The sequence below is a fragment of the Wolffia australiana genome, chromosome 5 (genome assembly GCF_029677425.1).
Source record: "Wolffia australiana isolate 7733 chromosome 5, ASM2967742v1".
Classification (NCBI taxonomy): Eukaryota; Viridiplantae; Streptophyta; class Magnoliopsida; order Alismatales; family Araceae; genus Wolffia; species Wolffia australiana.
In genome coordinates, this window is record NC_135839.1 from 22,746,372 (window position 1) to 22,763,594 (window position 17,223).

The window sequence follows — 17,223 nt, forward strand, 5'->3', positions numbered from 1 at the left end:
TTTAGGTTTTCTGAAATTTTCAACGACTAGTGGATTAGGTATTTCTTGAGTTTTCCCGTGAGCGTGAATTCGATAGTATTGATTTTGGTGCTTGGCATCATCGCGGTGGTTGAAGACAGTACTCCCGCCCTCAACGAGGAAAGGGGATGCACCACCATTATTTCATCAGATTTAAATCTCTCGAGATCGACCGTGTGAATTTGTGGTCTGTTTTATCCACCTCCTCCCAAAACCAACCCTCACATATAGCACCTCATCATTCTTTTCCCAATCTCATCAGTCGTCTACACTCCTCCCCACCCGTCGTCCCCTTTACGGTCACCATAGTCGTCCTGCATTAGTCGTCCTGCATTAGTTGTCCTGCATCAAAAGTGATACGAGAGTATACATTCAGAATAGAACTATAATTCCAAACTTTTGGATACATTAGATGGAATATAAAAAGTATAAATATTGTCACTGATGGCCTTTCTTTGTTGAGATGTTTGAAAATGGAATGCAGTTTACAGGTCCCTGGTAGATCAAGCTTATCAGCTTATAGTTATATGTTTTAAGATTTTGTAAGGACTGAAATATCTAGAAGAGAGCTCTTCAGAGCTCTTCTTCGCAAGAGATCCCATTTGGTATGGTCAGTGTCTCAAGTAGGCTTTGTTTTGTGCATTTGTTAACTTGATGCTTCATGCTTTTTTACCTTTGGCTAGATATGTTTTTTCACCTTTAGTTTATGATCCCTCTCTTGGAGTAGAGTATTTAACAAATCCGGAGGGATGATAGAGCATTCATAACGAAGAAGTTGAGGAGGGACCCTTCCATACGCTACCATAAAAAATGTAATCCTTATAGTTGAGTGTAGATAAGTATCACAATTACAATTTTCCCACAACAAACATTTGGTCCACTCTTTAGGTTGTTCTGAAGGAAAACACCATAAGTAGCAGTCAAGACTTTCACTAGTGACTTTCGTCTAACCATCTATCTCAAGACTATAGGAAGAACAAAGCCTTAATGAAGTACCTTCTAACTTGTGTAATTCCTTCCAAAATGAACTTGTGAAACAAAATCCTTCTGACATAAACAATGTACCTTGGTACTCTATGCACTCTCAGAATTTGTTTGATGAATACATGAGCTATGTCTTTAGCAGAAAACAGATATTTAGTTGGAATAAAACACACAAATTTACTCATCTGTCAACTACCACTAGTATGGAATTTTACCCATGAGAGTTATGTAGTCCTTCAATAAAATCTAAGGGTATACCTTCACGTATCCAAGGATAAATCCACCGTGGTCCCTAATTTGGCATCAATGTCTTAAAAATCAACAAAGAAAAACTCGGAACAACCAATTTCTTCTTACAGAGTAGAAAATTGTGATAGAGTGTAAATAGTATATTTTCTATAAAGGTGGTGTCTTGTTAAATTTCTTGCTCTGGCTGTGACTTTTCCAGCCAATGATTAACCAATATTAATTGCCACATCACTCATGGAACAAGATAACACATCTGCCACAATGTTTTGCACTTTTTTTCAAAATCGTACCCCAATATGTTAGAAATTCATTTGTGTTATTGATGAGGGATCCTTATCAGTCATGAAGGCAACATAATGAAACTTGATATGTTAAAATGAAGGATTTTTGAAATAAAAGTGGCATTTTCACAAATAATTACCAAACATTTGTCATTAATTCCCTCTCATATGTAAATTTTTCATGGGATCTAAAAGAAATGGCCTTACTATAGTTGATGGTAATATATGAACAGACTTGGTGAATTATGATGATAGAGTAATACATATATCACTAGTCTTTAAGTATGTATTCTAAATATTCCTATTCGAAGGATACTAGAGAAGGACATCGAAGTATCGAGATAGAATAGAAATATCTAGCCTATATCATATGATGAGTATGGCCGGTCCCGTAGCCATTCATGTGGAGACACAAAATAGATAGTGGGTGCTCTTTAGTGGAAAGAGTTCATTGAATTGATCCATACGAACCCTTGAATGGTAACATATCAAACTGTTAATCAGCTTGATTCATGTCACGGTTGTGTAAATGGTCCTTACACCAGAGACACCAAAGAGGTATTGTGGACAAACAGTTTTACTTTGAATATGACTTATGTGTCTCTAATCTTGGGATTCTAAATAGTCTTAGTTCGGGTGCATCAAGAAGTTTGTGAAGACGATTGAGTTGTCAAGATGGGCTCGCCCACCCTTGGTATAAGAGATGAAAACTCAAGGAAGATGATGCGATGAAGTCTTTGGCCAAGGCAATGAAATATCAGAGAAGAGTTCTTCGATGATTTCCAAGCGCATCAGAACTAACTCGCATGACCGATTTGGATTTGACAATTGACCATATCCTAAGTCATCCTAGGAGTTTCACGTGAATGAGGAACTATATGTACATGGTAACTGATAATCTCAATTTTTGGGGTTCAATTCATTGTTGGTAATTGAGATTATTCAATAAAAATATATTTGACCGTACTTAAGAATACTTAGTTAGTGATGAGTATGTACCATCTCCATAGAGAATGATGATTAAGGAATTAATTTCTTATGATAGTGATGATTAATGAGAGAAGAGATGAACACAAGTGTAGAGGATATGAGCCAGTGATATTGGTGGCGATAGCGTCAACACATCGACACCGGAAGCGCCACCACCGTCATTCGAAGTCAACGCCACTACTAAGGGCACGCCGCCATCGTCACTGGACAAAGTCAACACGCCAGCATCAGGCACGTCTCCACCCATGCATGCCCCTTTACGCGTCCTGACACGTTGCCAAATACAGATCAAGAACTGCCCCCTGACGTGACACAAAACCACGTCGCTCATCTTTATTTTTATTAACTGTATTTTCATTTTCCTCCAAGGCCTATATGTATAGGCCAATGTTCCAAGAAACAGTCAGGCAAGTCATAATTCAGGAATTGAGTTTCTTTAACTCTTCTTGGAGGACTTGCCCTAGCCTCCCCTTCTCCCAGCCGTCGCCGTCCGCGCCATCATCGCCGCCACCAGCTACCCCCCCTCTCCTCTCTCTCTCTCTCTCTCTCTCTCTCTCTCTCTCTCTCTCTCTCTCTCTCCCATCCTCTCCCATCCTCTCCCCTCCTCTCCCTCTACCCTCCTCTTTCCTTCTCTCTCTCTCTTTCCTTCTACCTCTTTGCCAGCACCCGTTTCTCTAGCTCAGGCCGTTCTTGCCCAGGGCCGCCCGCGCCAACGCCCAACGCAGGCCGCCCCTGCCAAGGCCGCCCGCGCCAAATGCCAGCACCGACTGCCTTGCCCAGAGCTATCCATGCCAACGTCCAACGCAGGCCGCCCACCCAAGGCTGCTCGCGCCAGAGGCCAGCGTCGGACGCCTGCCCAGGGCTGCCCGCGCCAAAGCCCAGCGCAGGCCACCTGGCCTAAGGCCGCCTGCGCCAGACGCCAGCGCCGGCTGGCCCTACCCAGGGCCTCCCACGTTAGACGCCCAGCGCCGGCCGCCCCGCTCACGGTCGCCTGCACACGTCGGTGTCACCTGCACCTACAATCACCTGCATCCGCTGGCTTCTTCTCTTCGTCCACATGCCCTCACATGTCAAGCAACCCTGCCAGCGCAGACGACTCAATACTAGGGTCATTCAACACCCGGAACGCCCAAATATTTTTGTGCAGTGTGCCATACAACGCCCGGATCACCCAATCACGTCACGACCTGAATTACCCGTAGCCTCGTCACGCACTACGATGCTGAGGTATGCCTGAACTCTTTGGTGTCGAGTGTTCTTTGTCCAGTGTTCCATGAGGATTCTTCCACCGCCGTCAGATTTGATTTGATTTTCTTGGAACTTCCACATAGTCGTCTTTCGTGAGACTTCCTGCGGACGTGAATTCATAGTATTGCATTTGGTGCTTCGTCATCGTCGCGGTGGTTGAAGACAGTACTCCCGCCCTCGACGAGGAACAGGGTTGCACCACCATTATTTCATCGATTTTAGGTTTTTGGATTCGATCGTGTGGATTCTGCGATCTTTTTAATCCCTCCCTCCAAACCCGTTTTGCATCCTCCACCCGTCGTTGTCATACCCGTCCCCATGGTCGTCTTTTTCCCCAGTTGTCCTGCATCAGATATCCAGTAAGAGGATGTAAGTTATATGTTAATTTAACAACGAGTAAGTGAACGTTAAGGATATGTGATGGCCGAGTGTGTGAACAATGATAGAGGTTGAATGTAGACGGTGTGATGGAGAGGATAGAGAGACAATATAAGAGAGTATAAAGGAGTAAAATGAGAGTGAAAATATAATGATGAACACTAATTAAGCGAATTATGATGTCGGAAAAGAAACAATGTAAGGCGTAGATGCTTACCTTATATCCTTACGTTCCACTAGAATCACGACAATTTACGAGTTCTGGTAAGCTCCCCCTCTTCTCCTATAATTCTCTCAACACACCCAGGACACAAGAACACAATTGATGGATCTCAAAACTCACTATCTTTCAATCAGCCCACACAAGTGGGAAGCGAGTTCAAGATGAATTTCACAATGATCCAGGGCCTCTTTTATAGATCAGAGGGTATGAATAGAAAGAGGAGTGGAAGATGAAGCAATGCTTAAAATTTCAGCTCAATCAGAATTGTAGGTCAAAACTTATGGCCGTTTGAAGTTGAGCCACTCCTAGCCCTTGATTTCCTTCTCTCTCCTCATCAGCGTCCTCATTTTCTGTGTCCCCTGAGAAGTCAAAGCGCTTGAGATTCCGTGCTTTTCATATTCTGTGTGGGCGCTTTTAGTATTCTGCGCCACATATACCTGAAAAAAGCACAAGGAAAAACAAAAGAAAAAGCATACAAAAACTCTTTCTCCAGGCTGACATGGCGGCGCGCGCCACATCACCCTCTTTCTTTTTTCTTCTTCCTTCTTTTGTTTTAAATGAGTGGACTTGAGCGCGCCACACCGCCCTGCGCCAAAAAAAGCCAAAAATACTTTATAATTTCTTATTAAATAAAATAAATACCCAACAAATATATATGTTTTGACTTAGAAAAATCATATCTTTCCAAATTCAATGACAAAAAATTGCAGAAAAATCATATTCTGTCTCTAAAATTATATTCTTTTAGAATATAATTTTAGAAAAATCCCAAAAAAATTCAGAAGATTCAGAAAATCATTCTAAAAATAGATTTAATCATTGTTAAGCTTGATAACATGCAAATATGAGTGATTAATGTAAATATAAATGTAAATATGATCATATTAAAGCACTAAAAATGACGAATAGGTTCTGTGAGTGAGTAGATACATACTCCTTTGTAACTTCTAGAGCACGATGTGTAGCTTGGTACCCCATGTGTTGAAGACTCTACCTATTGATTGGGTTAAATTGATTCAACATTAATTAATCTACATGATGATAGAGTTAATTAATTTGGAAGTCCAATAGATTATTGGGCCACTTGAGTCATTACCTAGACTGATACATGGGCCTAGAGGGTCCCACGCAAAAGTTCTTTGGATTTCAAAAGATACACTTAAGTTTAGGGGGTTTTATGGAAAATACCCACATAGTATAAATAGGGTAAGGCCCTGAAAAAAATTCACTAAGGCCAGAATTGTTCAGGGGCCTTCCCTTCTTCTCCCTTATACCCACACCTCCTCTCTACGTGATTGTGACGGTGTAATGATGATGACAGAGGGTGTACAGAGTCTGCAAGGGTGAAGGAGAAGATTTGACCTATCAAGGATCGCAAGGATACATCTAGAGGCTGCACATTTGAGCATCTCGACTCGTCTTACTCCAAGATCTATGAAATCACGGATGTGATCCTTGCATATGTGCTTCATTTTATATTTTAGTGATGCCGTTACAATTCCATTTAAGTCTTCCACGACAGATGGTTTAGAATTCTTATCTTTTCTGACATAATAGTGCTCTGTGCAACTCTTCTATAGTTCCTCCACTATGTGTATAGAAAATATATTTGGTATGGTAATCTTGTTTAATTCTCGATAGCAAATAAAAATCCTCCACCCACCGTCCTTTTTAATAAACAAAACTAGGCTTGAAAAGGGGATGGTTAACAGTCTAATGATTTTGGCATCCAATAATTATTGTGTCAATGGTTCTCTTTCATTCACGTACATGAAGGAATATTTATTAGAAAATTCATATCTTTTCTGACTCAGAAAAGTATATTATTTCAGAATTTGAAGTCAGAAAAATCCCCAAAATACATAAAAATACTAAAAATTCAGAATGCCATTATTAAAATAAATTTAATCTTTCTAAGCTTGATAACATGCATATATAATTAGTTAACACAAATAAACATGTAAATATGGTCATATTAAGCTACTAAAATACTTATTATCACCAATCACAGGCCTGGTTAACATGTGTGGAACGCTCCAAGTTATATCATATGGCTGATCAGAACAAGCTAAATCTCATTGCATTACATCTTGATCATTTGGCTATATTTTATGAATTTCTTTGAAGGTAGATATGCATTATCAGCCCATGTTTTACATCATAAATTGTTTGAGGCTCAATAGTGCGGATTAGTGCAAGAATTCCACTCTGAGTTTGAGTCAATTGTGATTCAATTACCTTTGATAGAACTAGAAAGTAAAGAAAGTGCTTACTTGAGGGGTGGGATCTTGATCCTGATATAAGGACAGAAGTCCCAAATTACAAACCTAATACTCTACGGGAAGTTATGGATTTATCTCTCAGAGACAGAACTAACTTGGGAATCTTATATAAAGTCTGAAAAATAGCACCACTTTATGTTGATTGTACTTCATACAGTGCTCAGCATGTGTCTACGACTCCCATGGTACATCCTGCTGGGTGCTAGATACCTAGGTCTAGATGAAGACGAGGATTACACGCAGCCAAAAACTCATAATGAAATCCTAACGGCATCGATAAAATCATTGAAACGAAGTACCTTGCCATGGATTGCATCCGTGACTTCTTGGGTCCGCGTGTGAGGCGAGTCGAGTTGCTCAAGTGTGCAGCCTCTAGACGTATCCACGCAGTCCTCACCACGTTGGATCTCCTCCTCCTCTTGACGAGCCCCATTCTACCTCCATCGTCGTCATTACATCATCCCGATCGCATTGGGAGTGGAGAGGGGGATTTGGGGAGAAGGGAGAGGAAGGGAAAGGCTTATAAGAGGAGTTTTCCATTATACTAAGCAAGGGGAAGGCCTAGAATAATTTTGGCTTGGGTGAATTTTTTTCAGGGCCTTCCCCTATTTATACTAAGTGGGTATTTTTCATAAAACCCCCAAAACTTAAGTATATCTTCTGTCGTCCAAAAGACCATTTGCGTGTGAGCCTCTAGGCCTATGTATCAGTCTAGTTAACAACTCGAGCGGCCCAATACCCTTTATTGGCAAGTCCAAAGTAATTAAGCATATGACTGAGGCTAGATAATGTTATTCTATATGGATGCTTCAATGTCCTTCTCCTGTATCCTTCGAATATGAATATTTAGAACACGTGCTTCAAGACTAGGGAACTTTGCAGTACGATCTCATCATCATTCACTAAGTCAGATCATGTATTCATGGATTTTATTATAAGCATCACACGTGCATTATAATGAATATGTTCTTTTAATGAATATGGAACGAGATGTGGAATGTGTGATTGGCTTTTTGGCCACATATATTTCCATTACATCCAACTCAATATGTTCATAACAATAACAAGCCTCATAGTAACATCAAATTAGGAGTTACTACTAGGGTACAATGAGATTTGTATCATCATCCTTATAATAGGAGCAATTGAAGTAGGAATTTGAGAATGATGGAATATGATCATCAACGAGAAAAGAAAAAGAACTATGTTACTACAATGATAAATTTACCCCTAGCCACTACATAAATATGATATTTTTTGCATTGTTGAGATTTTATTTTATTAAATATGAATTTTAAAACTTATTATAAATCTTTTATTTTGCGACGCCACGTGTCGCTATTAGATTTGTCGAACGGCGACAGAAACAAAGTTGGCGACAACCAATCATTAACTCGCTAAATTATTAGCATCAGCCAATCATTTAGCTATGCAGTTATGGCATCGCGATGCGCCATGCCATAAGTGCATTTAATGCAAACATAATTATATTTTGATTTTTCCCGGCGCAGGTGACGTGGATCAATCAGAAAAATGTATTTTTTTTGCAAGAAATGCGTTCTCGGGACCGAGGCAAAGTAGATTAAAAATTATTTCTTCTCTCCATCTCTCCCCTTGGAATAATAAAAAAGTGTGGCGACGCTTACGTATCATGCAACACATGGCACCACATGCACAATTGGTGTGCACATGTATATGTGGTGTGCACTTGTACATGTGATGTACATGTGTACAAGCGGTGCACATGTGTTGCATCCTCATTCAATTTAAAAGGAAGGGCCGCTGATGTGGCGCATGCTTCTGGTTGATTTATGACATATTTAAATTATATGCTATGATTATTCCCTTTTTTCTCTTTTTCCCAAGGTGATAAGTGGTGCGATGGGAGCCATCGAGTGCAGATGACAAGATAGAATCTCAACCAATTATTGTATTTAATGCTCAGACAAGACAAAACCCTAATAAATGATGTGAGTGCGCTAACAAGGATTAGGAGAGAGAAATATTTGAATTAAATTGATGGCTACGAATGCCCAAACTTTCAGGTTTGATATCTGACGATCCAGAACTCGGATTGAGCTGACATTTTAATAACAATGTCATTTCTTCGTCCTCTATCTATCTATATAGTTGTATCTATAAATTGGGTGCCCAATATTTATAGAAAATATTTTTAAGCTCACTTCCTCCTAGAGAGGCAGCGTGAAAGAAAGTAAAGTATTTAAGGTCCATGAAGTGTTCTTTGGTGTCTCTAGTGCTCGGAGAGGTTCAACAGAGAAGTGGGGAGGTTGATCTATTGTTGGATGATGCCTTCATCCCAACAAAATATGGGGATTTAAGGTTAGCCTCTTTCCTTACATTGAGTTTTCTCCAACACATTTATTTAGTTTAACTATCTTCTCCTTCCACAACCTTCACCAATCATATTCATCCATCGTATTCATCCATCGCCATCATTCATCCACCTCTTTCATCATCCATCCTCATCCACTCTCATCCATTTCACGTCTTCTAATACATTGTGGTGATCTCGTCACCTTCCTCTATCTTCCCAATTTAAGCCAACATACATTACTACCTCTTTGATTTACTCATCATCCTATCTCAATATCACCACCTTCATCATCATATCCACTACCTACCATGCCATTGTCACGACCCCATCTCATCTCTTCATCTTCTTCTATCTTAAACCGTTACTAATAACACCCTAGTTAGCCATCTCTCATCTTACTGCTCATTCCCATCATATCTCACAACCTCATTTTATGCTACCACTCACATCTACCTTCATCCTCTTGTCTTGCTCTACCTTTTACTACAAGTACTAACATGTCAGTCGTCTTTCTTCTTGAATGCCTCCTATCTCCTCATCGTTACCATTATCGATACAAATTCACAAGCTCATACACTAAATGTAACTATTCTCATCTTCTTAAATTCACCCAATCGAGAGATTTTCTTCCCTAACATCCGTTACCTGTGGAGATGACCCTTACTCATCACTAGATATGTAATTATTTTAAAAGTATAGGTTTATAAATATGATTGAATAAACTCAATTTCACACTGATGTAATTTTACCTTAATATTGTATTTATCAATTGGTAAATGCTGAAAATCGGTATATCTCCTCCCTTAAAGGTACAATCAAATTCTAGTATTTGATCAGGTGTAGGGAGAGGTGCACTCGCGAAATCGTTAGAAGCTGCAACCATTGGATTCTTGTTATTCATATTAGCATTGATATTTGCCATTTCTTGGTTCAACTGCTCCAAGACATTGGTGACTCGCCTCTGATTCACTTGTACCTTGTCAGTGAATGCTTCCAAATATCATTTTTTCCATGCCACAGCCAAAGAATTGAGGAAGCACAGATGGAAAACTTTTAGGAGGAATTAAAGATAAAAAAATAATGACCGAGATTTTGTTGATAGTGTCTCAGATGAGTACACAAAGACTACATACTAGTAGATGTTGCAATCTTATGAAGGAAGTAAAAAAGGAAGAAAATGGGAAAAAAATTGAGCTTCTAAAGCATTTATATTTCAGGAAATAAATACTACTAAGATTTATAGGGGAAACATCCAAAATAGAATGTATATCAAAAAAGAGCTGTGCAAACGATCCCAACTGAAGATAACATGCAATATAGAGAAGGAAGTTACTTTGGGAAATTAAAAAAACAACTCTGATGAAAAATAACATAATGGTATTTGTGGAGTGAGATTGACATTTTCCTTATGTTGGGGATGTGTATACTCTATCTAAAATACTACAAAATTACAAAAAAACTCAGCCCCATAAGCTCGAAAGCATCCATGTGACACCATCCACATGGTGACTTATTGGGTCTGGTAAACGAGGGTCAGTCCAACTGGTTGAGTGACATCTTACCAGCTTGAAAGATACAATAAGAAATAAATGTTAAATAAAAGGTGGTGGTAAGGGGGGAGGGGGTTGAGGTAGTCTTAGCCCATGAAAAGTTGCAAATCTTGTCATTAAATCTAGAAAACATTAATTTTGAGACCCTTTTTATGGAAGACAGATCTGAAAGGACTGCTGCAAAGAAATCTTGATAAAGGAAATTTCAGATTGATAGGATATTTCTGATATCATCTTATACCAAAGAAAATGTGTCCAAAACACCTATAGCATCTCTGATAATCTTGATAATGTCCCAATAAAAGTGTAACGATGACATATCTAAATGTCCAGCTGATGGAAAAAATGTGTACCAAAACTCATTAATTTCTTTTATATAGCTTCAACCAAAACATCCATCATGTAATTTTCATATTAAAATATACCCTTCCCCCATTTTTGAATAAAATTTAATTTAAATATTCAATCCAAGTGGAGTAATTATGGTAAGGTCGAACATGCAGAAATAGGTCATGTTCTTGCCATTTGTAGGACACATTAGGTGGAAAGACATTTTAAAATAATGGTGAGGTTCTTGGCGGATTTGTTTTGAAAGTGATGTGGCTAGATACAGCTCGGCCTATGGAAGAAAAAAATATTATCTATAAATTTGCGTGAATTGAAGGAAGTAGAATTTGAATTAAATTACTGGTCCTATTTTTAAGAGATATTTCTTTTTTTGTTCGAAGTGATCTTTCTTTAGGGCATTGCATATGAAAGACGGTTCTTATCTACCTCTTAAGACCTAAAGTATAATATCTTTCACGACATATTCGTCAAAGAGGATTTATGAGTTTGAATTGAGCTTTATCGTGATGATCCCTGCACAACATTTGGTGAAGCTAGACAAAACAATAATCCAAAAGATACGATGAAAGGGCCAGGGATCTGTTGTTTTAAAAAGTTATGTTATAAACCTTCAACTTTGTTCTTCTGAATGGTCTGAAATTATGGTGATATTTATGATTTAATGAATTAAGTAATAATACATATGATTCTATAACCCTTTCACCATTCTCGTTCATAGAATATCATGTAACTGAAATTAAATCATGAATAATAAAATTATCTTTTTATTTATCATTTTTATTAAGAATCCATGATTCTAAATGATATCAATGAAAATAACCAAATCATTAATAAATAAAGTCCAGGATATGATTTATTTTTATCCCTAATACATTTAAATATTGTTCCATGCATTTTGGCTAACCCTGATTAACTTCTTTGAATTCAATTACTAATGATTGGTGATTACTAATGATTATATAAAAATATTTCTCAAGTGAAGGAATAGTGTGAATGAATTTCTTGAATTAATAGAGGGGCTCGAAGGTTTTTGGGGTTGAGGAAGTTGCTCATTGGGAGCAGAGTGCTTTGGTATAACAAATCGATGAGCTCAATTTGGAGTTTTGAATTTTTTGTTGATTAATGATTTAATAAAAAAACCTTGAATTTAAAAATAAAAGTCATCTCCACATGGAATATGGTAAGGTGAGATTAATTTATTTTAAAATGTTGACTAGTGGATGAGAACATAAACTTTATAAGATAAGAAGTATGGTGACGTGAGAAGGTAATAAGAAAGGATATCTATGTTATAATTGCTATATAAAAATATTTATAAATATTGAATGAGTGGACATGTTGGACAATGATGATGATAGGTGATATTGGTTAGATATAGATGGATGGATGGGTGGATGTGGATATATCAACGTGTATGGAAGGCTGTTAAGAAGGAGAAAAAAACATAAGTATGAGCAACTCACCATGGATCCTTATACTCTACCAGGATCAAAGAAAAATTCAAAAGAGTAGATCCCATCCATTAATCTTTCACCTTCTCACTTGAATAACTGATGCGCACCAAGAAGAATTGATATTGTCAAAAATAATTAATTGATCTCAAAAATAATTTCTTTCACTCAGCCTACCAAAATTAATTAAAGTCCATTATGATTTTAAATGGATAGAGGGGTATATTCATAAAGCATAGGGTATGGATGCATAGAATAGGCTGACGAAGGTAAGTTAAATATTTTAAACCAATAATCTTTTGGATCATTAGATATCGTATTTTGAATCGAGATGATTTTAAGTCATTGGATTTTTTCTCTCCGCACTGATTCGTATTCTGATCACCATTCTGTCAGACTAATCCTCATATTTACCAAAGATTTCACCGCATTTTTTGATGTTTTAACTGCCAATTGGAATCACTCTCAAATTCCCAATATATTCATCATTTATTGCTATTGACCACTCCCATCTAATCACATGTACGCCATTTGTTTCCTTTGAGGCTGCATTTGATGTGAGTTTAATCACCATATTTTTTCCTGTTGATACATGTCCTTGATCCCTTCTCGCACTTATTACTATTAAAATCCCAGAATTTAGTACCATCGGCAGACTTCTAACATGTACAAATAAATGGTGTACCATCTGAGTGTAAATGTTTTGTGTACGGGTATGTGTATTGTACTAATTCAATCATAACTTTTATTGAAAAAAACATTTTTTAGCATGTTTAAAACCTCTAGACCTTGGCTATTGATAACACACCAATTATTGGGTTATTTCTATTTAATTTAATAATTCACGCGGTTTAATAACTACTATGTCTGTTATCAAGCTTAAAATGATTAAATCTAGTAGTCAAATCCTAATTTTTACGGGTTTAATTGTACTTTTAACGATTTTCTGCCATCATATTCTTAATGAAATTAAATTTTGATTCAGAGTATTTTTACAATTTTTGTCATTATATTCATGGAAGTATTAATTTTCTAATTTTAATACATATTTATGATTTTGGCTTAGGATTTATTTCATAAACATTAATCAATATATTTTTATCTAAAAATTGTGCCCTGCCACATATCACCATTCAATCCAATCAAATGGTGACTAATCAAGAGTTTTGACAATGATTACCGCAGCTTATCGTTGTGAAAATGTGGTATTATAGCATCACAAATTACAATGTCGTAATGCCAACCATTGATTGATGCCTTTTCTTAATGCAGGGACAACATAGACCAAAGGAAAAAATGATATTATTTAAATCAAAATAAATGTGGCACAAATAAATGGTAAAAAAACTATTTTTAAAAAATATTGAAATGTATAAGTTGCGGCATTACACAGGGTGTGCATGTGTAATGCTGCCAATATGTTTAAAAGCTAGATTGATGCTGATGTGGCACATGGAAACATGTCACGATCTCTTATCTTTTCTGATTCCAGGGCATACATATATGTTTCATTTAACATAATTAAAAAATAAAAGTGTGTTGACATCAGGTGCAGCGACGTATTGCCATGCCCCACAATGATTAATTAATAAAAAATATATTACTATCTTCTTTTTCAGTGTAAGACACATGGCACTCTCAAAAGATCTCAATGTGGGCGAGGATTAGTAATGATTTTTAGCTTCCAATGGAAAGTAAGGAAATGAAAGTGCCCCATGATGAGGAGAGTGAAAAAATGGACGTCCAGGATTTATTCATATTTAAAGTGTGATATCTTACGATCTGGAAGGCCGCTTAAGCTGAAATTTTGAGGTTAGTTTTGGCTTTACCCTATCTTTCCATCCATGACATATGCTCTACAAATTTAGGCATAAATACTTGTATCTTGTTCAAAACTTAGGATGATACACCCTGAAATTTCAACTCCATATTTCTTAGGAAAAATAATGGATTTTAAGAAAAAAAAATTCATTTGACCAACAACTTTTGGGTCACAAATTTGATGATGGGATACAAAGAGGGGAAACAGAATTTCAAACAAAGGACCTATGTAGTTCTTGGAAATTAGGTGCCAGTTATGTATTTAAATTATGCCTGGATCCACAATTTCATCCATCATCCACTGCTTCCAAAATCATATGTTGGAATTAGTTCCACAAATCACGTATCCTTTAAACATGGCCTCTATAATGAATATTATGTGGCCTTCAAGTCAATAACACTTTTTATGCATCATCTAAGTTCATTAATAAAAGTTTATCCATGAATGGCATTACGCCTTAGCAAAGATCTATTATGGATGAGCATGTGTTTTGACTACAAATAATGAATTCCCAAATCACATTATTTGAATTATTATTAGCTCACATACAGAAACAACAATATGAAGATGGTCGGATGGTCAAGAGGGGATTGTCTGCCATCGATATAAGAAGAGATTGGCTCAGGGAAGAAGATAAATATAATTTCATGGCTCAATGAACATCAAATAGATAGTGATAATTATGTATGTTTATGAATTATGTAACTTCGTTATTTTTATTTATACATACATATTATATAAAAATATAAAAACTGAGAGTACTAATTATGTCCAATTTTTTAAATTTATTGGTTCAGGAGACTTAACCCTTTTATCCTGGACTTACTACCATAACATTTTATATTGTATGCAAAAAATTTGGGATTATAAATGTTAATGGTGTTTGGATATTCCATGTAATGAAGTTCAGTGAAATCTACCGTAATAGGCCTCTCTTATCGATTTCAATCCTATCAATTTTTTGCTTGAATTAGGTGTGAGTATCCTATTTTAAGATTTTTTGGACTTAATTGACAAGATTCCATTAAAATATTTGATATCATGAATATGGGATAATTTTTAGGAAAAAATATTTATGGGATCTAAAATATGGATGTCCCAAAATGTTGATGAATAAAATATATTATTCTAACCCATAATATAGTAATGGGTTTTCTCATTTTGGCAAAATTTATTTGAAAAGGAGTGGTTTGCTGTCTAGTTCTTGGAACTAACCTAGTGAAAAAATAGTCATTTGGATAAGATTACCCTTATTGGATACATGAAAATGGCATAATTTACAAAGTATTATCTAGTCAATATTTATTGGTAAGAGTATAGATTCTAGCTTATATAATCAAGATAAGAATCACCCAAGAAGGCATTAGATAAAGACATTGATCATGGATCAACTAATGTATTACTTGTAGAATTAAATATCCTTTCCGTTAGGATTTTGATTTTTCCATCTCTTTATTACAAATAGTGGAAGAACTAGCATCTAAACCTACTAAGACACTACATAAAGATATATACTAGGCTTGTGATCGACCTAGACAAGAGCCAAAGATAATTTTTTAACATGTTTCTACATGACCACATGATAATCTCAAATTTTAGGGCCTAATTTGTCAGTATTCTCTATTTTAATCAATAAAAATATAAAGGTGTACTTACTTAAGAAAATTAACTTGTGATGAGTATGTATTATCTCCTCAAGAAATGGCTATTGAGGATTTAACATTCTTTAATTAATGATTGTTGTGATGAGATGAGATACAATGAGAAAATGGGAGGCGAGACAGTGATAAGTAGTACTCTAATTAAGATGATCATGGTAGATAGTAAATAATGATAATTAGGATTTCAGAAGATCAAGTGAGAGCAAGGATGAAATGATGATAACATGAGAAATGCATGGGAGCGACGTAAAGAAAATTTCGTATAAGGTGAATGACGAGTAATATAATGATGAGATGGTGATGTAACAATAGTAAGACGTGATTAAAGAGTATAGAGCACCATTTTGAATTTTCTGGATTGTCCTTCTCATCATTGGCTTGCTTCTTCTAATGACTCAACCATTAATGGCTTCTCATGGATGATTGAAAACTATAAGTGATCATCAAAATGAACTCCCAGTTTGACTATTGCCCAGGCTCTCTAGAGATTAAAGTTATAGAGCACATATTTTCCATGTTTAAAGTATTTAAAAATGTTGGCCCCAATTTATCATAATTTGTGTTCCCATTCTATGAACTTTGAGCATTTTAAGCAAATAGTTTATTTTCCATACCACTCTAATCTCTAGAGACCTAGAAAGTGTATCCCTTTCTTATGTATCATCAGGTCTTACCAGCTATGGGAGACCTAGAAAGTGATGTCTCTTTTTTAGGGCAGCCCATGGTACACATGGAATCATGAGGAGAGCCAAGGAATGGTTGAGGTTAGGGAATTAAAAATGTCATCTGTCACATCATTTGTCACAATGACCGATCAGTGATGGATGACATGATGGTGATAGATGATGATTTTTAGCCCTGTGATGGTGATGGATGATGTGATGAAAAACCCTTGATGGGTGTCATGATCATGATAGAGGGTCTCGGATGTGTGACATCATGGGATGGCCGTCACGAATGATGACGGGGGCGCAAATTTTAAAGCATGAAAGAAGGGAAAAAGGCATAATATTTTTGTTGTTTAGAACAAATGGATAAATATTGTGCGTAAACTTTACATTTTTAAACATTTTGAAAGTACATTATATTATGAAGAGAGGGAAAATTGAAATTATTGCTTGACTAATTTATTCCATAATTTAAAAATAATGCTATTGGTCATATTAAGTATAACATGATGCCAAAATGTATACAAGGTATTACATATAAGAGCCTATGAAATATTAAAATTTTGAATTATGGAAAAAGGAAAAAAATGTATTTACATTTATTATAAAATGAGAGATATGATGGGTGAAATTAAAAACTTAAAAACTATTGAAATATTTTTATATTTTAATGCTTATGAATACTGTGAGAGTGTGCGTGTGTGGGAGAACAGGAGAAAGATAGGATCGTAGGAA